Here is a 26,875-nt window from a genome sequence, read left to right as displayed (position 1 = left end):
CCCCAACTGAGGTGACGGGAAAGGGCTGGGAGATTTCCCCTTTTGATGAAAATGACGGCTATAGCGATGACCCACAAGAACTGGTAAAGTCTGGAGTAGACCTAACCCTGCGCTTACTGAGGCTTGTACGTCTGGATGCAAGAGGCGCTGAGATAACGCAGCTCCCACCTGTCGCTCTCTGCCGGGCGCCGAGACTGGCCGGAGTAGCTGCATGGGGATTGGAAGAAAGGAGCAATCCGTCTCTGCGAGGCTCCACCCTCCTGCCATTGTCTGGTTGGAGGAGCAAAGCGTCAGTCACTGGAGCGGTCGCCGCCTCTGGGACAGGTGAGGCAGCGTAACCTATCTGCGCCTGGCAATTTAGGCGGGAGCTGGGGGCCGGGAGAGGCTAGGGGACAGACGAGGGGTAGTAGGAGCTGGTCCTGCCGCGCCTCCGGCCATTGAGAGCGGAGCCCAGCACGCGGAGCTCTGGGGACCGAGGGAGCTCCTCTGGATGGCCCCCCTGAGGGTGACTCGACCCGCCCGCGTGCCGGACGTGGCTGAGCGCGGCGGTTCTGCAGCCTTCGGGCGGGATCGCCTGGCAGGGCCCCGTTCTCAGAGGACGCCTGAGGACGGCGGCGGGCCTGAGAGCTGGACAGCGCCGTCCCTCAGTACCGGGAACTGTCCCACGGGGAAGGTGGGGAGACCGCGGGCTTGAACGCGCGGTGACCTGGCTGTGCATAGCAAAGTGCCCGACCGAGAGGAAAGACTCGGGCTTTCAGATCCCGCCGCCTCTTGCTTCAGGAATTCTCGGCCTGCCCCCGGGGCCCGCCAAGTGAACCAACTCCAATCAGGTCTCTGGGATGCAGCACAGAGATAGCGAGGGGGTCTGCCCTCCTCTAAGAGGAGGGTAGAAAATGCTCACGTTCCAACCAATCCTGTGATCAGAGATCACAAGAAAAGAATTTGATGAAGGGAGCATTAACAGGGCGCTGGATCTTAAGTGAAGCAGCCAGGACTCGACCAGCCTGTGCAGGTGGAGGCTTGACCTGCTATGCCACAACTCCCGGCCCAAGAATAAAAAAATTGTAATAGCTTTAAAAGTTGATTCCGCAAGACATTTTTTTTTTAAAAAAACATTTCTGAAAATCGTGAACATTTCTTTGAAGCTGTAATTGCTCATTTTGACATTTTTCATCCAAAGGATTATTTGCTATGAACAGAACATGTTAGGTAAATGTTCTTTCTAGATAATAAATATGTTGTAAAAAATAAAAAAAAAGTCTTTTACCTATTCTATAGAACTGTTTTGATTTAAATGCTGTGTACACTGGCTTTAGTTAGCACTTGTGGAATGTAATTCCCCTGTATCCTCAGTGCCTTTAAGTTTTCAAAGCATATGTGCCTAGGTCACATCTCAAACTTAGAACACCAACAAAAGAAACCTAGTACTGCCCAACCCACTTCAAAGCAGGATTATCCAGAATTGGTAAGGATACATCCTTAGGCAAAAACAGGTATTGACTGGTGCAACATTACAAAGAACTACTTGTCATTCCTACCACTAATACAAAAACAATTTCTGATGCAACTCCCTGAACAAACTCATTAAATTCTTTAAACAAATATAATGAATCGCAAGGACAGAGGGAAAGAAATTTTAGATACATTAGATACAATTTAGATATATTAGATACATTTTCCCCTGGGTATTTGAGAGGGAAAATACACTCTACTCAGTGCCTAGCAACCAACAATGAGTATAGTCAGAGAGATATGATTGAGCAATAATCTGTGTTTCACCTAGACCTTTGCCTGAGACACCTGTCAGTAATTTGAGTCAGAATGGAAGGAATTCCCAGTCTAATAGATTTTGGTGACTGCTATATAGTCTGTATTAAATGCAATTTTTTTTTTTTTTTTGACAGGCAGAGTGGACAGTGAGAGAGAGAGACAGAGAGAGAAAGGTCTTCCTTTTGCCGTTGGTTCACCCTCCAATGGCCGCCGCTGCAGCCGGCGCACCGCGCTGATCCTGGCAGGAGCCAGGAGCCAGGTGCTTTTCCTGGTCTCCCATGGGGTGCAGGGCCCAAGCACCTGGGCCATCCTCCACTGCACTCCCTGGCCATAGCAGAGAGCTGGCCTGGAAGAGGGGCAACCGGGACAGAATCCGGCGCCCCAACCGGGACTAGAACCCGGTGTGCCGGCGCCGCAAGGTGGAGGATTAGCCTATTGAGCCACGGCGCCGGCTTAAATGCAATTTAATATATTTATATGTACGATATTCCTGTGGTTTTACAAGTGTGAAAAGAGAAATCATTGCCTTATCAAGTAGTATATTTGATGACCATATTAAATCACACTCAATGTGTTGAACATAAAATATCAATTATAAATATGATTTAGTGGGTAGCCTTTGTCTTGGTATATTTTCACAGTGGTATTTTCTAGTAAAAGAAAAGTAATACACTGACTTTTTAAAGGCTGAACCACTGGCTGCTACAAAATCCCCCTTAAAATTGTATTTGTTGGGGCTAGCGCTGTGGCCTAACACTAGCCTGCAGTGCCGCCTGTAGTGCCGGCATCCCATACAGGCACCAGTTCGAGACCCAGCTGCTCCACCTCTGATCCAGCTCTCTGCTATGGCCTGGGAAAGCAGTAGGAAATGGCCCAAGTCCTTGGGCCCCTGTACCCACATGGGAAGATCCAGAGGAAGCTCCTGGCTCCTGGCTGCTGGCTACAGATCAGCGCAGCTGCAGCCATTGTGGCCAATTTTGTATGAACCAGTGGATGGAAGACCTCTTCTCTCCCTCTCTCTCCCTCTCTCTCCCTCTCTCTCTTTCTCTCTGCCTCTCCTCTCTCTGTGTAACTCTGACTTTCAAATAAATAAATAAATCTTTTAAAAATTATGTTTGTTAGAAATGAGCACTAGAACAAAATGTTTTCTAGGGCATATTTGCCCTGTGTTTGAAAGATCTCTCGTCTTTTTGACCATGTTTCAGATAGGGAAAGAAAAAGGAATTTATAGCCCAAGAATTTTTAAAACTTGTGGGATAATAAGAAATTTAATTCCTCATAATCCGAGATTGACTAAATCATAGACACAGAGACTTTAACTACATGCAGTTCTTTTACATATAACGTGCATTTTCTCAAGGTATTTAGTTTCTTCATGCCAGTTGTTCTCTTATATAGTTCCATCTATGTAAGGAAAGAAGGTGAAGTGGGGCTGGTGCTGTGGCAGAGTGGAAAAGAAGGGGAAGTAAAACTAACAAATTTAAGGGCTGGCACTGTGGCATATTGGGCTAAGCCTATACCCATGGTGCCGGCTGGAATCCTGGCTGCTCCTCTTCCAATACAGCTCTCTACGTATGGCCTGGGAAAGCAGTGGAAGATGACCTGAGTGCTTGGGCCCCTGCACCCACGTTGGAGACCCAAAAGAAGCTCCTGGCTTCGGATCTGGCCAGCTCTGGCTGCTGAGGCCATTTCGGGGGTGAACCAGTGAATGGAAGACCTCTCTGCTTATCCTTCTTGATGTCTGTAACTCTGCCTCTCAGATGTTATATCCTTTAACCTTTATGATAATCCTATTAGATTTCATCCATTTTAAAGATAAGGAAGTTAAAATTTCAAAAAGATGAAATAACTTGCTGAAGGATATAAGGCCAGTATATGGAAAAGCTGGGATTTTAATTGATTTCTGCCTAATTCCAATACCCATATTCTTTCCACTGTATCACACTGATTCTTTGGTACCTGCATATATAAGGAAACCTCATCAATCAGGTAGACATACCCCAACCACTAAACCCTTCTTGTAAACCTAATTAGCAGGCAAAACTGGCAGTTTTATCATGTCTGACTGTCCTCAAATGTATCCTCCTATTTTATAGCAGTTGAAACATTTATTTTGAAATTTGGTCTCCTGTGATGGGCAATTGGTGCACTTAGTGCCTACTTGGGACACCTGCAACCAAAATCAGAGCACTGGGCTCAAGTCCCTTCTACTCTGCTTCCCATCCAGCTTTCAACTAATGTACATCTTGGGAGGCAGCAAGTGATATCTCAAATACTTGAGTCTCTGTTACCCACGTGGGAAACCCAAATTGAGTTCTGGGCTCCTGGCTTCAGCCTGGGCCAGGCCTGGCTGTTGCCATCATTTGAGGCATGAACCAGTGGATTGAAGATGTCTTTCTGCCTCTCTTTTTGTTTCTCTGCCTTTCAAATAAAATAAAAGTAAATTTATGATTAAAAAAATCTTTCTCTTGGCTTCTCCAACTATATTGTTAGTTTTGTAGGCCACATTGAAAAATCTAATAGTAAATATGTTGACATAGTTCAAATTTCAAAAATAACACACAATGAAGAACAATTTATTTTATTTTATTTTATTTACGGGCAGAGTGGACAGTGAGAGAGAGAGAGACAGAGAGAAAGGTCTTCCTTTGCCGTTGGTTCACCCTCCAATGGCCGCCATGGCCAGCGCACCGCGCTGATCTGATGGCAGGAGCCAGGTGCTTATCCTGGTCTCCCATGGGGTGCAGGGCCCAAGCACTTGGGCCATCCTCCACTGCACTCCCTGGCCACAGCAGAGAGCTGGCCTGGAAGAGGGGCAACCGGGACAGAATTCGGCGCCCCGACCGGGACTAGAACCCGGTGTGCCAGCGCCGCAAGGCGGAGGATTAGCCTAGTGAGCCGCGGTGCCGGCTAAGAACAATCTTAATACTTGCCTGTTAAATACCCACATCCCTTCTCATAAACAAACCATGTAAGGTTTTTAAGCGTCTACTAGAGGTTTTATACATATGTAAGCAATTTCACACATGTCTGTTTTTTCTGTTACTAACAAAATGGAACAATATACACACTTCCACACCTTGCTTTTTCATTTACTTTGTTCTGGAAATATTCCATGAAGTATATAAAGAGCTTTATCATTTTTGTCTGTTACTTTATAGTATTCTGTTGATTGTTCAATTCTATCACATCCTCCCTACATCCCTCCTTCCCTTCTTCCTTCCCTCCTTCCCTTCCTCTCTCCAGTCTTTTTCTGGTATTAACAAGCAGTGCTATAATACCTAACTTTCTAAGCTACTCTGTCTCCCCAGAGGTACTGGGCACATGATGGTTTAATTGAAAAGCCATGAAATTACACTTAAACTTAGGGCTGCCACTTGTTTGGGTTACAGTTGAATATACCTGCAAGATGTCTAGCAACATCTAGGAAGCAGACATGTGAAAAATCAAGGAGCTTTACTGCAACTGGACTACCCTCAGCTAGCAACCTAAAAATATTATATTAGTCAGGAAACTTAGCAGAATTTAATCTGCTACTGATCCCACCCTTCTTCAAAGGGGAAATGTATATGTGTCTGTGTGTAGATACAGATACAGATGTGACCTGCTTGCCCACTAAAAGTTCTATCCCTGCTGCCGCCCAACAAGAATGAGTCAAATAAATAATATGGCTCCTTTTGATTATATACCTTAAATGCCAAGAGTGTGTTTTTCCCAAACTTCTAAGGAGTACATAAATACCTCTTGTGAAATTACTCAGATTTTCAACACAGGCCAGGAAGGAACAATTAATATCCAACTTCTTTTCTTGGAGCTCTGTTAGGATTCCTTAACCCTTGAATTGTTGAATAAAGAATAGCATATCAAGAATATGCATTAGGATTACAAGGAAGTAGGATTTGATGGGCGTTTCTCAGACCTGAGAATCAAATACTGACTATATTGGAAGTGACTCTTTGTGTCCATTGACCTTTAGAAGTACACTATAAAGGCTCATGACTTCAGCGGCATTTCACAACGCAAAACATAGTCATCACTTCAAATACCAGAACTGCAAAGAAATATTATAGTAGGTTACATGTAAAACCAAGATGTTAATAGTAATTATCTCTGGGTAGTGGAATTACAGAGATTCTTTAAATACTTTTTCTTTAAATACTTTGGAAATTATTTTTTTTTAAGTTTTCCTTCAGCAAAAATACTTTCAGTATAGTAAAAAGAAAAACTAAACTAAATATTTGAAATAACTGTTACAATTGTTTCATTTGTTAATTCAACCAACATTTATTTAATTCCTGCTATTTGTATGGCACTGGGACAGGTACTTTTGAAAAAACACAAGCAAAAACTTAATGTACTTCTTTCTAATTATCCTGACACTTATACTTTTTGAATGATGATTCATTAGACAAAAAGCACCTGGAATAATAGCAAACATCCTTTTTTTAATTTATTTTTATTTATTTTAAGGGTAGACTTAGAAACAGAAGGAGAGAGAGAGAGATCTTCCATCTGCCAGTTTACTACCCAAATGGCCAAAACAGCCCAGGCTGGGTCAGGCCGAAGCCAGGAGCCAGGAGCTTCTTCTGCATCTCCCACATGGGTGCAGGGGCCTAAGCATTTGGGCCATCTTCTGATGCTTTTTCCCAGGCCATTAGCAGAGAGCAGGATAGGAAGTGGAGTGGCTTAACTTGATATACCGCACACATTTATGAGTGTTTGTCCCAGCAAACACTCATAAATAACTTCAAGACAAATTCAAGACAGCCAAAATATTGCAGAAGTATTGAGTAGTTATGAAATAAAAGAGAAGTCAAAAGGGGTGAGTTTATTTAGGAAAAAGCTTGGATTATGAGCATTTTGAGCTAGGACACTTAGAGAAAATAGAAGATGTAAAGCATTCCAAATGGAAGGGGATGATAGGAATGATAACACAGTTGAAAATCTCCAAGTTGTATATAATATGGATGGTAAAAAGTTGACCTGGTCAGTATACAGAAAACAGAAGGGATTTAAAATGTTGGTAGAGGTTTGTATCTTGGGATAGCTGGTAAAGTCACCCCCTGTGATGCTGATATCCAATATGGGTGCCAGTTTGTGTTCAGGCTTCTCCACTTCCTATCCAGCTCCCTGCTAATGGTCTGGAAAAAGCAGTGGAAGATGGCCAAGTGTTTGCACCCCTGCCACCCATATGGAAAACCTGCTGATGCTCCTGATTCCTGGCTTCAGCCTGGCCCAGCCCTGGTCATTGTGACCATCTGAGAGTAAACCAAGGGATGGAAAATCTCTGTGTCTTTTCCTCTCTCTCTTTCTCTTTCTCTCTCCCTCTGTGTATGTGTATGTGTGTCTTTTCCTCTCTCTCTCCCTCTCTCTCTTTCTCCCTCTCTGTGTGTGTGTCTTTTCCTCTTTCTCCCTCTCTCTCTCTCTAAAACCTGAATCTCAAGTAATACATAACTATTTTAAATTAATAAATAAAATAGAAATGTTAGCAGATATAAGGATTCCATTTGCTTTGGGTGCCCCTAAATCATCAACCTTAAGTGGGAGTTGCTTGAAAGGAAAGCTTTATTTACTTGCAACAAATAAAGGAGACTGGGAAGATAAAGTACCCTAAAGAAACTGTCCTGTACCCCAAGCATTTTGCCAGAGCTTTTGTAGCAGGGGTTACTGAGCATCAAAGAGGAGTGGGAGGGCCCTTCCTGCTCAGGCAGCCTATGTCTTCACAGATTGTGTTGGGGGTGGGGGAGGTCTGGCCACCTCGGAGTACAGTGTTGCAGGATAAGCTTTCTTCAAACATCTTTGAAAAACAAGCTTGAGGGAGTAGACTGATTCTCTGCCCCTGTTCCTGTACATGTCTCTTGTCTTAATAGAAATTTGGTTAAAGAAATGCTGAATACTGGAATGAGAGCTTTAAGTTGGTGGTTCAATAGGTCACCCATCATGGTTCTTGAAAGGCCAAGTTACCAAGGTAAAAATTGTTAGGGGAAAATTATGATTTGTTTTGTTTTAGCTTCATTTTATGAAATGGGTTGAAACAGAGATACTGGAATCTAGGAAACAAGCAGCCTGCTGTTGCCATTCCTCTTAAATGTGAGTTAATAAAGGCCTGGATTAGGAGAGTGGCTATTAGAAGAGAGAAACTCTCTTGGGGCTAGCACTGTGGTGCAGTGGGTTAAAGCCCCAGCCTGCAGTGCCGGCATCCCATATGGGCGGTTCGAGTCCTGGCTGCTCCTCTTCCAATCCAGCTCTCTGCTGTGGCCTGGGAAAGCAGTGGAAGATGGCCCAACTCCTTGGGCCCCTGCACCCACGTGGGAGATCTGAAGGAAGCTTCTGGCTCCTGGCTTCGGATCAGCTCAGCTCTGGCCGTTGCAGTCATTTGGGGAGTGAACCAGTGGAATGGAAGACCTCGATCTCTCTCTGGCTCAGCTTCTCTCTATAACTCTATCTTTCAAATAAATAAAATAAATCTTAAAAAAAAAGAGAGAGAGAGAGAGGAACTCCCAGTAAGCATAAAGAATAAGTATGACTTGATGCCTTGTTAAATGTAGGAAACAAAGGAATGTAAGAACAAAAGTTACTCCAGATAAATTCATACAGACTTTTAAAAAAAAAATCATTTAACAGGGATAGTTACAGAGAAAGGGAGAGACAAAGAAAGAAAGAAAGAGATCTTCCATCCACTGGTTCTCTCCCTAAATGGCCATAATGGCCAGGAATGGGTCAGGCCAAAGGTAGGAGCACGAGCTTTCATCCAAGTCTTCCATATGGATACAGGGGCCTAAATACTTGGGCCATCTTCTGCTGCTTTCCCAGGCACATTAACAGGGAGCTGAATCCTAAGTAGAGCAGCCGGGACATGAACCAGTACCCATATGAGATGCAGGCATTGCAGGTAGTAGTTTAACCTGCTATGACACAACACTGGTCCCCATACAAACGTTCTAATAATGTGACATTATATATCAAGATAATTTTTTTATTATTTTATTTTCACCCATTGGAAGGGATGAAATATAAATATCTGACTATCATTTGCTGGCAAGGATGCAAACAAACAAGAACTCTTATTTATTGCTGATGAGAATAAGAAATGGTACAGCCACTTTAGAAGATAGTTAAGAATTTTCTTACAAGCTAAACGTAATCTTACCATGCAATCCACTTGTAGTTATTTACCCACTGATTTGAAAATGTACACACACACAAAATCCTGTAGAGACAGATTATCTATGGATAGTAATGATGAGTGATTTTTGTTTATTTGATCTCAGTTTTTCTAAAAGTAATGTATTACTGTGGTAATCAGTAAAGAGTTCAGTGAAGGTCAGAAAAAAAAATCACTGGGTATAAAAATCAGAAGGCCGATCAAGTGGGACATTTATTGATATTATTAGGAAATTGACTGTGAGCTGTTCTTTTTTGAGTGAAAACATGATGGGTTCATCCAATATGCTTTGAAAGAACTTAGCCTGCTTAGAACATGACTTGCTGAGTCAGCCAGAAACCCTTAGGAGAAAATGTGCTGAATGAAACACAGACATCTTTTCTGTAGCTAGAAACAAATTTTAAGATGTGAAGTTGTAGCCTTGCTTTTTGCAAAACATAAGCATCTTTTTGCAGAAAGGTCATATTGGTTAACAATAAAATAAAGCCATTCCTCCCCCACTCCAAGCTGACCTGTGGTGAATACATTATGTGTATTGCATCCACTGGAAAATACATATTGAAAATATGAGCGATAGCAGTTCTGTGAGCTCCCCCCACTTTGGTACTAATTAAAAGTGAAAGCTAAAAATCACACTGTGAAATAAGTACTAACAAGTATATAAGAGTTCAGCCCAGAATCCCCCAGTCCACAATTATACAAGCTCTTTGTTATGAATAGGGTTCTAAGAATCTGGAATCAATAGATCCCTTGGAGAAATCCACAACCCTATCCTGCTTCTACCATACCACCCTTGGGAAACCTGAGGCTAACCACTCCAAACATCCCCAATCTGTAACATTTCCTCTTACACAATGCAGCCTAGAAGCCTCACCCACCTTCTTTAGGTGCTCTCCATGGATAGCAGCATGTACTTCTGCTACAGACTTTAGAAACTACCATTAGTGGTGAAAGTTAATAATCTTAAAGTCTGAGCTCTTTCCTAATGAGAGAAACAGATATCAAGCCTACCAGCAGAATCAGCTGATTTTACAAGTTATGGAGCCTGGAAAAGTAAATCAGCACTTCAGAGTCAGAAAGACCCTTAAGGGTTCCTCTGGTTTTCACACTCATTTCTAATAGAGGGGTAACTGGAGGAGTAGGCATTAGGGCCAGTATCTCCGCATAGAATCTCTGAGGTGATCTACCAAACCTCATCTATCACCTGATGTTATCTGTGACAATCAGAAGTATATCATTGCTTTCCAAAACGGGGAGGGAATAGGCCGAGGACTCCCGACTCAGGGAGTAATTTTGGCTTGTAAGTGAGGACAAGTCACTCTGAAGGCTGATCTCAGAGACTCTTGTGGAGTGTTTGAACTCAGCTCGGTTTGCCACATCCCTTGCTCATCAGGGCAGGCCCATAAATCAAGAGATTCAGCATAGCATTTACCTGCAAGGCAGGTAACAGTGCCACCTATCAGGTGTTCTTCCCCAAAGAAGTGGCATATTGTCTGCTATGGCCCCAAAAGGACATTTACAGAAAGCCTGGTTGAGGGGGCCAGCATTGTAGCATTGTGGTGTTGTGGGTGAAGCTGCTGCCTGCAATGCTGGAAACTCATATGGGCACCAATTCAAGTCCTAGAAGCTCCACTTCTGATCCAGCTTCTTGATAATGTGGCTGGGAAAGCAGCAGAGGATGACCCATATGCTTGTGCCCCTGCACCCACATGGGAGACCAGGCAGAAGCTCCTAGATCCTTGCTTCAGCCTGGCCCAGTCCCAGCTGGTGCAGTCATTTGGGAAATGAAACAGTGTGGAAGATCTCTGTCTCTCCCTCTTTATCTGTAAGTCTGCCTTCCAAATAAATAAATAAACCTTAAAGGGGGAAAAAAAATCTGGTTGACACATGAGTCTGATGCAAGCTTCCAAAATAGCCTAGAAAGCCTTCTTGGATCCTAGCATTGGCACCACTGGTGGCCAAGGTTAGACTTCTCCAGCAGAGATTCAATTGTTACAAAAGACTTGTCAGTTGAAGAGAATTGCTTTACTATTACAGACCTATAGGTATAATACACATCTGAGAAGTGGGCAGGCCTGTCTGTGGCCTCTGAAGTTTGGTTAAAACCCTAAACTGTCCCAGTGCTTCTACCCATAAGTTGGCAAGATGTTTAACAAGGATTGAACCATACTTTTGAGTACAAAGAAAACAGCAATTCTATTCTGTGTACCAAGGATTTCAGGTGACTATTAAGATTCCTGCAGAGTGACTGAAGGACTCAGAAATATTTTAGAACCCACTAGAATACTGGTTAGACCACTATTCAGATCCTAGTATTCTCATACCCAACTATTATTCTCATAAACACCCTGTTGCTTGCATACCACTAGCAGTAGTAGAAATTGATGCAGTCTTAGATCAGTCTGGAAATACCTTCATATGTTTAGAATACACATACCTTTTTATTGAGCAAATCCATTTCTAATTCTGAAGGGAAGAGGAAAGTAGTGCAGAAGTATTCTCACATGAACTCAAAAATAGGTGTGCATGGATATTCCTTAAAACCTTACTTGTCCAGCCGGTGCCATGGCTCACTAGGCTAATCCTCCACCTATGGCGCTGGTACCCCTGGTTCTAGTCCTGGTCAGGGTGCTGGATTCTGTCCCGGTTGCTCCTCTTCCAGTCCAGCTCTCTGCTGTGGCCTGGGAAGGCAGTGGAGGATGGCCCAAGTCCTTGGGCCCTGCACCCACATGGGAGACCAGGAGGAAGCACCTGGCTCCTGGCTTTGGATCGGCGCAGCACGCAGGCCACAGCGCACCAGCCATAGTGGCCATTTGCGGGGTGAACCAATGGAAGGAAGACCTTTCTCTCTGCCTCTCTCTCTCACTGTCTAACTCTGCCTGTCAATAAATAAATAAATAAAAACCTTACTTGTCCATCAGTAAAAAGTAGTTTAATGAGTTGTGATACAGCTGTAAAATGACTTACTGCATAATGAAGTGGGGGACTAGCATTACGGTGTAGAGGGTTTAAGCCACTGCATGTGACACCAGTATCGCATATGAGAGTGTCGGTTCAGAGTTCTGGCTGCTTTGTTCGCAGTCCAATTCCATTAATGCACCTGGGAAGGTAGCAGAAAATGACTCAAGTAGTTGGGTCCCTGTTACCCATGTGAAAGATCAGGATGAGGGCCAGCATCCCATATGGGTTCCAGTTCAAGTCATGGCTGCTCCACTTCCAATCTAGCTCCCTGGTAATGCACCTGGAAAGCATCAAAAGATGGCCCAAGTACTTGGACCACTGCACCCACAAAGGAGATCCAGAAAAAGCTCCTGGCTTTGGCCTTACCCAGACCAGGCTGTTGCAGGCTCTCCCTTTCTCTCTCTTTCAAATAGCAAGTAAATATTTTAAAAAGGAAAAAAGAAAAGTAAAATTTAAAAAGAATGAAATAAGGGTCAGTGATGTAGCACAGCAGGTTAAGCCACTGCTTGTGCTGCTGGCAGCCCTTATTGGGGCCTGGTTCAAGTCCCTGCTGCTCTGCTTCAGATCCAGCTTCCTGCTAATACATTTGGGAAGGCAGCAGAGGATGGCCCAATTGCTTGAGCCCTTGGCTTCCAAAAGGCAGACCAAGATGGAGCTCCTCAATTCTGGCCTCATCCTGGCCCAGACTTTGCTGTTGCAGCCATTTGGGAAGTGAACCAGCAAATGAAAGATAGCTCTCTCTCTCTCTCTTGCTGTCCCTCTCTATTGCTCTCCCTTTCAACTAAATAAGTAAATAAGTCTGTCCCATATCAGTTCCTGTATTTGAGTCTCAGTTCCACACCTGATTCCAGCATCCTAAGAGACAGCAGGTTACGACTCAAGTATTTGGAACCCTGCCACCCACATAGGAGACCTGGATTGAGTTCCCAGCTCCTGGCCTCAGCCTGGCCTAAATCCACCTGCTGTGGGCATTTGGGGGAGTGGACCACTGAATGGGAGCTCTCTGTCTCCCTCTCAGATAAAAAATACTTTCAGTAGTACAAGATATCTTAGTCTGGTGGATTTTAATGTAACACACTGTGACAATTTTAGTTACAATTTCAACCTGTAAGAAACTTACAGTTGTTAAACTGTTAATATTGAAGAGAATTTCCACAATTACCTGAAAATTTTTATGAAAATATTCCTGGGGCCAGCACTGTGGGGCAGTGAGTTAATGCCCCGGCCTAAAGCGCTGGCATCCCATATGGGCGCTGGTTTGAGACCCGCCTGCTCCACTTCCGATCCAGCACTCAGATATGGCTTGGGAAAGCAGTAGAAGATGACCCAAGTCCTTGTGCCCCTGCACCCACATGGGAAACCCGGAAAGAAGCTCCTGGCTCCTGGCTTCAGATCAGCGCAGCTCCAGCTGTTGCGGCTAACTGGGAAGTGAACCAGCAGATGGAAAACCTTTCTCTCTCTCTCTCTCTCTCTCTCTCTCTCTCTCTCTCCCCCCTCTCTCTCCCCTCTCTGTGTAACTCTGACTTTCAAATAAATAAATAAATATTTTTTTAAAAAAAGAAAATATTCCCTCCTTTTGCAGCTATATAGCTGTATGAGTACAGATTTTCTTCAAAGTCTTCATCAAAACACTGTTGTAGTTGTCTAAATACAAAAGCATATATAAGAATCCTTCTGTCTTTTATTAAGCCAGACATTAAAGATGCCACTGTTCTCATAAAGTTTCTTTGTATTTTAAAATATTTTTTCAAAAAATATGGCACTTATGATCCTAATTATTAAATGAATTAGCTTTTAAAAAATTTATTCAAGAGGCAAAGAGACAGACCAATAGACCTCTCATCTGCTGAATTCACTCACCAAATTCCCACGCTGGCCAGCACTGGGCCAGCTGAAGCTGGGAGACAGGGACTCAATACAGATCACCAACTGGCCACCGCCGCGGCTCACTAGGCTAATCCTCCGCCTTGCGGCGCCGGCACACCGGGTTCTAGTCCCGGTCGGGGCGCCGGATTGTGTCCCGGTTGCCCCTCTTCCAGGCCAGCTCTCTGCTGTGGCCAGGGAGTGCAGTGGAGGATGGCCCAGGTACCTGGGCCCTGCACCCCATGGGAGACCAGGAAAAGCACCTGGCTCCTGGCTCCTGCCATCGAATCGGCGCAGTGCGCTAGTTGCAGCGCGCCGGCCGCGGCGGCCATTGGAGGGTGAACCAGTGGCAAAAGGAAGACCTTTCTCTCTGTCTCTCTCTCTCACTGTCCACTCCTGCCTGTCAAAAAAAAAAATAGATAGATAGATCACCAATGTAGATAGCAGACACGCAGACGCTCAACTACTTGAGCCATCATCTGCTGCTTCCAGAGTATGCATTGTCTGGAAGTTGGAATCAGAAGACAGCCAGGACACTCCAATATGGGGCATGGACGTTTAAAGCAAGAAAGCCAAATGCTTGCTCCTAAGTTAGATTTTTTAAAATATTTATTTATTTATTTATTTGAAAGTCAGAATTACACAGAGAGAGGAGAGGAAGAGAAAGAGAGGTCTTCCATCCTATGGTTCACTCCCCAGATGGCTGTAACAGCCGGAGCTGCGCCAATCCGAAGCCAGGAGCTTCTTCCGGATAAGTTAGATATTTTTTAAACTCCTGGCTTTTATTTAATTTTTAAACTTTTTTTTTATTTTATTATTATTTTTTTTTTTGACAGGCAGAGTGGACAGTGAGAGAGACAGAGAGAAAGGTCTTCCTTTGCCGTTGGTTCACCCCGCAGTGGCTGCTGCGGCCGGCACACCGTGCTGATCCGAAGCCAGGAGCCAGGTACTTCTCCTGGTCTCCCATGCGGGTGCAGGGCCCAAGGACCTGGGCCATCCTCCACTGCACTCCCTGGCCACAGCAGAGAGCTGGCCTGGAAGAGGGGCAACCGGGACAGAATCCGGCGCCCTGACCAGGACTAGAACCCGGTGTGTCGGCGCCGCTAGCAGGAGGATTAGCCTAGTGAGCCGCGGCGCCAGCCTAATTTTTAAACTTTTTTAAAAAGATTTATTTATTTATCTGAATAGCAGAGCTGCAGAGAAAGAAAGAGAGAGAAGTATTCCATCCATTGATTCATTCCCCAGAAGGCCGCAATGGCTGGAACTGAGCCCATCCTAAGCCAGGAGCCTGGAGCTTCCTCCACGTCTCCCATGGGGTGCAGAGACCCAAGGACTCGGGCCATCCTCCACTGCCTTTCCAGGTCACAGCAGAGAGCTGGATCAGAAGTGGGGCAGCCAGGACTCGAACCAGCGCCCACATGGGATGCTGGCACTGTAGGCAGAGGTTTTACCCTCTAAGCCACAGCATCAGCCCCTAAACTTTTTTTAAAAAAAGATTTATTTATTGGGGGCTGGTGCTGTGGCATAACAGGTAAAGCTGCTGCTTGCAGTGCCAGTGTCCTATATGGGCACCGGTAAGTCCCGGCGGCTCCACTTCCAATCCAGCTCTCTATTATGGCCTGAAAAAGCAGTAGAAGATGGCCCATGTCCTTGGGCCCCTGCACCCTCATGGGAGACCTTGAAGAAGCTCCTGGCTCCTGGTTTCGGAATGGCACAGTTCCTGCCGCTGTGGCCATATGGGGAGTGAATCAGTGGATGGAGACCTCTCTCGCTCTCTCTCTCTCTCTCTACCTCTCCTTCTTTCTCTGTGTAACTCTGCCTTTCAAATAAATAAATAAATCTTTAAAAATTATTTATTTATTTGAAAGAGTTACAAAGAGAGAAAGAGAGAGAGAGAGAGGCAGGCTGGCCAGAGCTGGGCCAAGGTAAAGCCAAGAACCAGGAGCTTCTTACCGATCTCCTACATGGGTGATAGGGGCCCAGGTATTTGGACCATCTTCTGTTGCTTTTTCCCAGGCCATTAGCAGGGAGCTGTGACAGAAGTAGAGCAACTGGAACACTAACCAGTGCCCATATAGGATGCCAGCGTCGCAGGCAGCCCCTTTACCTGCTATGCCACAATGCCAGGCCCCTTTTAAGTCCCAGTTCTAACTTCTGATGTGAGAAAAACTAATAGGAATAATTCAAATATATAAATATAACCCATGTATATAAATAAGAGCTCTTTGAGTTTTTAATAATTTTTAAAAGAATAAAGGGGATACTGAGACCAAAAGGTTTCAGAACTACCTTAGTAGTCTATAGCACTTCCACTGGAAGCAGAAGAATGGAGATGACCTAAGGAGACTTCACAGGCTTCCAGTCCTTTCCCACTTAGCCATCTCTCGTCCCTTAGCCCCACAGTCAAAACGTGGAAGTGAGGCGCTCAGCAGTGTGCTCTAGGTGTCTGTGAAAATATGAAAGGAAAAGGACACTCCCTTCTCTTCCGCCCCTCTAAATCTCTAGGCAAGACTTGGAAATATACAGGCTGAAGAGAGAAAGTAGGAATGGCAAATGGGAATGAGGGGACTTACCAGTCATTAAAGCATTTATGCAGAAACCCTGGAATTAGACAGTTAGAACAAGCTATCAGGGGCCACAGTTGGATTGCTCTGGCTGAATATCAGGAACTGCTCTGGCCCTTTTCTTAAAAATGACCTAAATCTTTAAATTACCTGTAAAGCTCAACAATTCTTCTAGGCCACGATTCAGCAGAATAGGCCAGCACGGAAAGAAATCAGCTCAAAAAGAAAAAAATAGATATTAAATCAGCATAGTGACAACTAATACTTTACTAAATACCTTACATTCTACATTCACCACCACCCCTCTTCCCCTCCAACTATCAGATCCCTTCCCTTGACCTCAGCTTTGTCTTCCCATAGGCTATTTCTTTTTTTTTTTTTTTTTTTTTTTTTTGAGATTTATTTATTTGAAAGGCAAAGTTACAGAGAAAGAGAAACAGAAACAGAGAGATTGCATCTACTAGTTCACTCCCCAAAATGGCTACAACAGCTAGAGCTGGGCAGATCCAAAGCCAGGAGTCAGGAGCTTCTCCTGATTTTGAGCAAGTAACTTTCCTTCTCTGTACCCTCAGTTTCTGCATCTTTAAAATGGGGTTTGGGGATGGGGAAAAGTCCCAGGCATTTGTTGCCATGGTTAAGATGCTGCTGGGGACAGCTACATCCCACGTCAGAGTACCTAAGTTCAAGTCCTGGCTCCACTCCCAGTCTCCTGCTGATGTGCACCTGGAAGGCAGCAGGTGAAGGCTCAAGTGTTTATATCCCTGCCATTCACATAGGAGACTTGGACTGAGTTCCTGGAACATGGCTTTGACCTAACTCAGCTCCATCTGATGCAGGCATCTGTGGAGGGTACCACCAGATAGATGTCTCCACTGTCTGTCTCTCTCTCTCTCTCTGTCTCATTGCTTCTCGAATAAATAAAAATTTAAAAGAAAATACTGCCTTTCAGCCATGTGATCCAATGGTTATTAATAAACAGGAGGTATGTCCAGATTTAAGCTGTGGACTCTGAAGTAAATATTCTGTCACTGAGATGAGCAGAGTATATAGAGAAGGAACACAGTGCTAGTTTGCATCACTGCAAGTAATCCCCTTTGGATGGATATATTCATGGGAGGTGAACAAACGTAAGTCTCTGAAAACAACCTAGAGAAACCTCTCAAGGCCATGTTCCTTCCCGTGGGTTCACTTAGCTAGCAGTTTCCTGGAGTTGGTATAGGAGAATTCCCCAGTTCTTGCCTAGAAGTGGTAATTCCTTTGGTCTTAGAGCCTCTAGAGGATTTCAGCCTCCTTGTCTATGACTGCTGATTAGATACCAGGCTCAGGTCCCTACCTTTTTATATTTTTTAATCAGCTTTTTTTTTAAAGGTTTTCAAAAGATTTATTTTATTTTATTTGAAAGGCAGAGTTACAGAGAGAAGTAGAGACAGAGAGAGAAAGAGAGAGGTCTTCCATCTGCTGGTTCACTCCCCAAATGACTGCAACGGCTGCAGCTGAGCTGATCCGAAGCCAGAAACCAGGAACTTCTTCCAGGTCTCCCACATGGATGCAGGGGCCCAAGCACTTGGGCCATCCTCCACTGCTTTCCCAGATGCATTAGCAGGAAGCTGGATTGGCAGTGCAGAACAGCTACTTCAACCAGATGCTCCAGTATGGGATGTGGGCATCCCAAGCAGTGACTTAACTGCTGTGCAACAATGCCCACTCTTTAAAGAAATGTTTTAGCTCTTACAGTTAAGTCATTTGTCCATTTTGAGTTAAATTTTGCATATGGTGTAAAGTATGGGTGCAACTGCATTCTTTTTGCAGGCAGATATCCAGTTTTCCCAGCACCATGTGTTGAAAAGTATTTTCCAGCCGCAGCGCACCGGCCGTGGCGGCCATTGGAGGGTGAACCAATGGCAAAGGAAGACCTTTCTCTCTGTCTCTCTCTCTCTCACTGTCCACTCTGCCTGTCAAAAAAAAAAGTATTTTCTTTCATTGTTGGGCTTTCTTGGCCACCTCCAAAAATTAACTGACTGTAAGTTTGAAGGTTTCTGGACTATCAATTCTGTTCTGTTAATCTGTATGGTAGTAGTACTACATGTCCTGATTATTAAAAGTTATAGAAAATTTTGAAATTGTAAAGTGTAAGTCCTCTATTTTTTTTTAAGATTTATATATTAGGCCGGCTCCGTGGCTCACTAGGCTAATCCTCCGCCTAAGGTGCAGGCACCCCGGGTTCTAGTCCCAGTTGGGGCGCTGGATTCTGTGCCGGTTGCTCCTCTTCCAATCTAGCTCTCTGCTATGGTGCAAGAAGGCAGTGGAGGATGGCCCAAGTGCTTGGGCCCTGCACCAGCATGGGAGACCAGGAGGAAGCACCTGGCTCCTGGCTTCAGATCAGCGCAGTGTGCCGGCCGTAGCGGCCATCTGGGGGGGGGGGGTGAATCAGTGGAAGGAAGACCTTTTTCTCCTTTCTCTCTCTCTCACTGTCTAACTCTGCCTGTCAAAAAAAAAAAAAGATTTATATATTTATTTGAAAGTCAGAGTTACACAGAGAAAGAAAGAGAGGTAGAGAGTGAGAGAGGTCTTCCATCCGCTGTTTCACTCCCCAGTTGGCCAAAACGGCCAGAGCTGCACCGATCCGAAGCCAGGAGCCAGGAGCTTCTTCTGGGTCTCCCATGCAGGTGCAGGGGCCCAGGGATTTGGGTCATCTTCTACTGCTTTCCCAGGCCATAGCAAGAGAGCTGGATCAGAAGTAGAGCAGCCAGGTCTTGAACAGGAACCCATATGGGATGCTGGTGCTTCAGGCCAGGGTGTTGACCCGCTGCGCCACAGCGCCAGCCCCTTACTATTCTTTTTTTAAGATTGCTTTGGTTATATTGAGTTGACCCCTACCATTCTTACCCCAAGTGACAAGGCCTCACCCACACTGCCTTTTCCAAGCTATCTGTTACGGTAGCTTACAACCCTAATCCTCACCCTCTCCAATCTCATCTTGCTACATGGCTTCTTTCAGTTTCTCAAACATTCCGAAGCCCTGAAAAACTTTGAATTCATATTCCTTTTGCCAAGAATACTCCCCAGACTCCCTCCCATCTAATACCAAGGCTGACTCCTTTTGTCACTGGGATCTCTGCTCAAATGTTATTTTCTCAGAGTAGTCCAGAGTAGTCCTCACTAATGCATGATCTAAAGTAGCTGCCCTCCAAACCCTTCCACCCTATCACATTAGCCTGTGCTTTACACTTAGTACTGCCCACAACTGTCTTCAGTATTTAGTTTCTGTCTCCCTTACTAGAATGGAAACTTCAGGAGAGCAAATTTCTTGTCTTACTTAACACTGAATTCCTACACATAGAATCCTGCCTGACATATAATGGATATTTAACACATATTGAATGAATGGATGATCCCTGGATAGCCCTATAGTAGGATTTAGCACTAGTGAGAGAGGTAAGAGGCAGTGAAACAGGCCCTCAACACAAGGTTGCTTTCTTTGTACACACCTTCTTCTCTCATTTTGCACCACTCAGCAATTATCCCTCCTGTTTTAAAAGGTTTTATTTGTGGGGCTGTGCTGTGGCATAGTGAGTAAAGCCACTCCCTGCAGCACCAGCATCCCAAATGGGCTCTGGTTTGAGTTCCGGCTGTTCCACTTCCAATCCAGCTCCCTGTTAATGTTCCTGGGAAAGTAGCAGAAGATGGCCCAAGTCCTTGTGCCCCTGCATCCATATAGGAGACCCTGATGAAGTTCTGGGCTCCTGGCTATGGCCTGGCCCAGCCCTGGCTGTTGTGGCCATCTGGGGAGTAAACCAGCAGATGGAAGACCTCTCTCGCTTTCTCTCTATCTGTGTGTGTGTGTGTGTGTGTGTGTGTGTGTCTCCCTCCCTGCCTTTGCCTCTCCCTCTAACTCTTTCAAATAAATTTATTTGAAAGAGACAAGTGGATCTCCCATTTGACAACAGCCAAATCTGGGCCAGGCCAAAGCCAAGAGCCAGGAACTCAATGTACATCTCCCACCTGGGTGGCAGTGCCCTAATTACCTGAACTATCACTTGCTGTCTCCCAGGGTACACATCAGGAGCAGAGCCAGAATGGAACCCAGCCACTCGAATATGGAATGTGAGCATCCCATGTAGCACATTAACCATTGTCTCAAATTCCCACCACCTCCCTCCTTTCATCCAGAAGTTTACCCCAAATTCTCTACCTAATATCTGTCAGCATTTAAGAAGACACAGATGATAGATACAGATGCATTCCTACTGTCCCCTGTATCTAATGATTGCTCTCAGGAAAAGGACCAAAGATATCTGACCATAATATATATGGACAATTAAGCATGCAGGTCCATTTGCAAAGACAAAAATCTAGAGCGTTGGGAAACATGAGGCACCAGACACTGGTAGAGAAGAACCCAGAACTAAGAAGGCAAGAACACAGAATCTCAGAGAGAATCCAGACCTCAGACACAGAGCCTAGGAACTCACATGATAATATCCTTTGATTCTAGTGCCTGCAGAAGTTTCAGAAGCACTGTCCTATGGTTAGACTGGAGAGCAAAGGCCTAGGTTACTGATTTGGAAGGTTTTTGCCTGGGGCTTGGGAGGCTCTAATAACCCTGTATACAGTTCTGGGTCCTTCATCTAGAGCTCTTGAAGAATGTTACAGGCATTGATTAGCCTTTGCAACACCCCAGACTGAAAATCCAGGCTCTCGGCCTCGTTTTACTAACAGAAAACTGAAGCCTGTGGTTTACAGCCAGGAAAGGAATATCTCAGGCTCATGTGGTCTGGACTGAACAAGCTAATGCCTAACTTTAAAACCACACTGACCTCAAAATCTTTTCCCTTATGGGAGTGATTCTTAATCTGGGAACTTCAGAGCACTTAAATATATGTATATGCTTACTACGCCTTGATTGTAGGCAGATAATTTAACTGGCTCCTTGTTACTCAGGTCTCAGTTTAAAGGTCACCTCCTCAGAGAAGGCTTCCCTGAACACCCATTTAAAGTAATGTCTTCTCTCAGCCCCTATCATATTACCCCTTTTATTTTCTTCAGAGTACCTAACCATTATCTGAAATTAACTTTTATTTGGTTTGCCTTTTTTCTCTTTAATAAGTTTATATTAAGGTCAGAAACCTTATCTGATACTATGTTGTTGATGTTCAATAAGTACTTCTTTGAAGTTTAAATAAAGAAGTCTAAATAAGGATTTTTAACAGTATGTAAATGCTGTTGAAATTAATAAAATATGCATTATTTTTAATCTGAGAGGGAGAGACAAACTCATTGGTTCACTCCACAGATATCCACAAGAGTTAGGGCTGGGATGAGTCCAAAGCTGGGAGCCAGGAACTTGACTCAGGTCTCCCACATGTGTGACAAGAACCCAGTTACATGATCCAGCAACTGCTGCCTCTCAGGGTCTGAATTAGCAGGAAACTGGAGTCAGAAATCACAAACAGGTACCAAACCCAGACACTCCTATATGGGATACAACCGTCTTAACCATGAGGCCAACCGCCATCTTGAAGTTATCTTTTGTTTATTTATTTATTTATGTCAGAGTCAGAATTACAGAGGGAGTGACAGAGAGAAATCTTCCATCTGCTCATTCACTCCCCAAATGGCCTTAATGGCTGGAGCTGGGCCAGTCCAAAGCTAGGAGTCAGGAGCTTATTCTGGGTCTCACATGTGGTTGACAGAGGCCCAAGAACTTGGGCCTCTTCTGTGGCTTTCCCAGGTGCATCAGAAATGGAGCAACCAGGACTTGAACCAGTGCCCTTATGTATGCCTGTGCTGCAGGTGGTGGCTTAACCCATTACACCACAGGACCCGGCCCCCTTGAAGTTATCTTTGACATCCTTTTTTCTCATATCCCAAACAAGTAGGAGGAAAATGGGGGAAAAAAAGACAAAATTAGTTCAATTAATCTAAATAAGGTGAGAAAATGGAACGAAACAGAAAAACAGGATGATAAAATGAAAAAAAGAATCAAATAGTAATTAAGTATAAATGGACTAAATTCTTTGGCCAAAAGATAGATTGTTATATTGGGTTAAAAACTAAAACAAGGGGCTAACGCTGTGGCACAGTAGGCTGAGCCACTGCTGGCAGCACTGACATCCCATATAGGTGCCAGTTCGTGTCCCAGCTACTCCTCTTCTGATCCAACTCTCTGCTATGACCTGGAAAAGCAGTAGAAGATGGCCCAAATGCCTGGGCCCCTGCACCTGCATGGGAGACCTGGAAGAAGCTCCAGGCTCCTGGCTTCAGATCAGCCCAGCTCTGGCTGTTGCAGCTATTTGGGGAGTGAACCAGCAGATGGAAGACTTTTCTCTCTGTCTGTCTGTCTGTCTGTCTCTCTCTCTCTCTCTAACTCTGCCTCTCAAATAAATAAAATATTAAAAAAAAAACTAAAACAAGAATCAGACATCTGACACATCAGCTAAACTGCCATTTGGCATGGCCATATACCATGTGGGATGGCCTGGTTGAAGTTCCACCTGCTCTGCTTTTGATCCAGCTTGCTGCTAATACACATCCTGAGAGGCAGCAAATGATGGATTAAGTACTTCGTTCCCTGCCACCTACATGGGAGACTCACACGAAATTCTAGGCTTCTGGGTTGGGCCTGGCCCAGCCCTGGCCGTTAAACGGGCATTTGGGGAGTGAACTGGTGGATGGAAGATCTCTGTCTCTCTGCCTTTCAAAAATAATAATAATAATAAATAAATTTGGCTATATTCTGGTTGTGAAAGATATACCTAAAGTATAAGAACATGGAAAAAAAATAAGATATGAGAACATGGAAAGACCAAATTTCAAAGACTAAATATATAATATAGGTTAATTCTAACCACAAGGAAGCTGATTTAATTGTATTTCTAGCAAACAAGTGTAAAGAATTACTAGTCATTACAAAACAGTAAAAAACTTAGCCAGGAAAATACAACAACTTTAAACTGGAAAGCACTCAGTGACAAAAGCTTTTAAAAATGCATAAGAGCAAGAATTGATGAATCCCCAAGGAATTATTAACAAATTTATTTTCATAAGAGGCATTTTAACATACCCCCTTTGTCACTTAATATATCAACATAAAATCCTAAAATATATAGAACATTTTGAATAGCATAGTTAGGCCAGCCTAATAGAAACAGAAAATTGCTCCTAATAAATAGAATAGGGAATAAATTCTAGAGAGCAGTCTCTTGGCCTACCAGTTAAGATGCCTGATCCCACATAGGAGTGCCTGGGCACGAGTACTAATTCCAGCTTCTCATCAGTGCAGACCCTGGGAAGCAGTGGTGATGGCTCAAGTAACTAAGTTCCTATCTCCCATGTTTCACTCCCTGCTCATGAGTGCAGCCCTAGCTCCACCCCAGTTGTTGCAGGCATTTGGAGAATGAACCAGGAAATGGGAGCTTTCCCTCTCTCTCTCTGCCCTTAAATAAAAAATAATCTTTAAAAACACTTATTTTTTATTGTTTATTTTAAAAGGTTTTTAAAAACTTCATTTTCAAACACACATAGAACATTTATAAATATTAACCCCATGCCAGGCCATATCCTCACGAATGACTAAGGGCCGGCACTGTGGCATAGCAGGTTAAGCTACCATCTATGACACCAGCATCCCATATGGGCTCCGGTTCAAGACCTGGCTGCTCCACTTCTGATCCAGTGGAGGAAGATGGCCCAAGTCCTTGGGCCCCTGCACCCACGTGGGAGACCCAGAAGAAGCTGAAGCTCCTAGCTCAGCTTCAGCCTAGCCCAGCCCCAGCTGTTGCAGCCATTTGTGAAATGAACCAGTGGATAGAAGATTCATTCTTTCATTCATTCTCTCTCTCTCTCATTAAAACAACAATAACAAAAATCCCTTGGAGCCAGCATCATGGCACAGTGGGTTAAGTCATTGCCTGCCACGCAGGCATCCCATATGAGCACTGGTTGGAGACCCAGTTGCTCCACTTCTGATCCAGCTCCCTGCTAATGTGCCTGGGAAAGCGGCAGAAGATGGCCCAAGTTCTTGGGCCCCTGCACCCACGTAGGAGACTGAGAGGAAGCTCCTGGCTTCGGCTTGGCCCAGCCCTGGTCGTTGAGGCCATTTGTGGAGTAAACCAGTGGATGGAAAATCTCTCTCACTCTGTCTCTCCCTCCCTCCAACTCTGCCTGTCAAATAAATAAAAAATAGCTAAATCTTAGAAAAATGACTAAATGCAAATAAGTTAGAAATTAGTTACAAAAAGGTAATTGAATGAGGGAAATATGTTTGGAAGTTTTTAAAGTTTATTGTTTTTATTTATTTGAAAAGCAGAGCAGCAGATGAAGAGAGAGAGCACGAGATCTTACACCCACTAATTGATTCTCCAAATGCCTGCAAGAGAGCAGGGCTGGGCCAGGCTGAAGCCAAGGACCTAGAATTCAGTCTAAGTCTCTCATGTGGGTGGCAGGGGCCCAAGTACTTGGGCCATCCCAGAATGCACATTGAATGGAGCCAGACTGGAACCCAAGCACTCCAACATGGGATGAAACCGTCCCAAATGACTGCTTTACCTGTTATACCGCAACATCCGCATCTTGGAAATTTTCAACACACTGTCAGTCAAAGAATAAATCTTAATAGAAATTAGAAAATACTTACATATGAAATGTTAATGAGGATATTATGTATCAAAACCTGTAGTACTTAGGAAGAAGTTTACCATAGTAGCATTTACATTATAGGAAACAATTCAGGCTCAAAATAAGTAACTAAGAAGTTAGGAAAAACAACAGAATAAACCTAAAGAAAACAGGAAGAAGGAAATAACAATAAAAAAGAGCAGAAATTATTAAAACACTCCTAGAGAAGGACAACGAAGCCAAAATGTGTTATACTAAAAGACACAAAATAGACTGATTGTAGCAAGAGTAAGCAAGAACAAAAAAGAAAACACAGATATAATATTAGAAAAGATGCAGGAGCCATAGTTAAATGTGCTATAAGATTAAAAAGATAAGAATTGTAATAATATTTTGTCAAATACGAAAACTTAGATAATATGAATAAACTCCTACATAATTCACAAAAAATATCTAAAAATGAAATGAGGGGGTTGTGTGGTGTGGTGTCACAGGCACTCCCACCTGCAGTTGTCCTTGGAGCTTGCCTGGAGCATTGTTCTGAAAAATAGCAGTGGCGAGAGAAAGATGACAGCCACCTCGCATCAAGGAGTTGTGAGCATTGTGTCAGTGCTCCAGTGTGGTCGAAAGAAGAGCCAAAGTGACAGGGCGAGTACATGTTTTCTTACCTGACGCGGACAGGACGGAAGGTATGGCCCAGGGGCTGCCTGTGAGGTCATTCGGGGAGCGGTAGCGAACAAGTACATGGGAGAGACTCTCTCTCCTTCCCTCCCTCCCTTTCTCCATCAATAAATTAAGGGAAAAAAAGGCCGGCACCGCAGCTCACTAGGCTAATCCTCCGCCTAGCGGCGCCGGCACACCGGGTTCTAGTCCCGGTCGGGGCGCCGGATTCTGTCCCGGTTGCCCCTCTTCCAGGCCAGCTCTCTGCTGTGGCCAGGGAGTGCAGTGGAGGATGGCCCAAGTGCTTGGACCCTGCACCCCATGGGAGACCAGGAAAAGCACCTGGCTCCTGGCTCCTGCCATCGGATCAGCGCGGTGCGCCGGCCGCAGCGCGCCAGCCGCGGCGGCCATTGGAGGGTGAACCAACAGCAAAGGAAGACCTTTCTCTCTGTCTCTCTCTCTCACTGTCCACTCTGCCTGTCAAAAAAAAAAAAAAAAAAAAAAAAAAATTAAGGGAAAAAAAGAAAAAAAGAAATGAGGAACCGGTGTTGTGGCATGGTGTGTTAAAGCCCCAGCCTATAGTGCCGGCATCCCATATCAGTGCTTGTTCGAGTCCTGGCTGCTTCACTTCTGATCCAGCTTTCTGCTGTGGCCTGGAAAAGCAGTGGAAGATGGCCCAAATCCTTGGGCCCCTGCACCCGCGTGGGAGATCCAGAAGAAGCTCCTGGCTCCTGGCTTCGGATCAGCTCAGCTCTGGCCATTGCAGTCGTTTGGGGAATGTAGCAGCGGATTGAAGACCTCTTTCTCTCTCTGGCTGTACCTCTCTCTGTAACTCCGTCTTTCAAATAAATAAAATAAATCTTAAAAAAAAAAAAAAAGAGCCCCAAAATTAAACAATTGGAATCAACCACCTTTCCAAAAAGTAAACACCAGATCCCAGTGGCGTTAACAGTAGAAAAATAAAGAATTGAACTGTGATAGAGTTATACAATTGAGTGCTACATAGCAATGAAAATGAACAAACTACAGCTCCTTGCATCGACATGACTGAGTCTCAAAAGAATATTTGTTGAGTGAAAGAAGCAATAATACGATTCCATTTACATAACACTCAAAAATAAGCAAAATAATAAATGCATAAGGATACATCAATAGATGTTTAAAACTGTAAAGAAGGGGCCAGTGCTGTGGCATGGGAGTAAAGCCACCAGCTGCAGTGCCAGCATCCCATATGTGCACCATTTCAAGTCCTGGCTGCTCCACTTTCGATTCAGCT

General features: G+C 44.3%; 1 long non-coding RNA gene across 2 annotated transcripts; it reads left to right on the top strand.

Annotated features, from left to right (window-relative positions):
• The first annotated feature begins 27 nt into the window (after nt 1-27).
• On the top strand, nt 28-26,477 carry LOC138850155 (uncharacterized). 2 transcript variants are annotated; one of them, XR_011389768.2, is made up of 2 exons: nt 28-324; nt 26,239-26,477. It is a non-coding gene; the product is annotated as an uncharacterized LOC138850155 (long non-coding RNA). The 2 variants fall into 2 exon arrangements; XR_016236209.1 differs by lacking the exon at nt 26,239-26,477 and adding an exon at nt 3,335-7,263 and having other exon boundaries at nt 183-324.
• Nucleotides 26,478-26,875: the final 398 nt, after the last annotated feature.

This window comes from Oryctolagus cuniculus, chromosome 6 (assembly GCF_051225735.1).
Source record: "Oryctolagus cuniculus isolate XC-2025 breed Fujian yellow rabbit chromosome 6, ASM5122573v1, whole genome shotgun sequence".
Taxonomy (NCBI): Eukaryota; Metazoa; Chordata; class Mammalia; order Lagomorpha; family Leporidae; genus Oryctolagus; species Oryctolagus cuniculus.
Note: the sequence above shows the minus strand (reverse complement) of the source record. Positions and strands in the feature narration are given on the sequence as shown.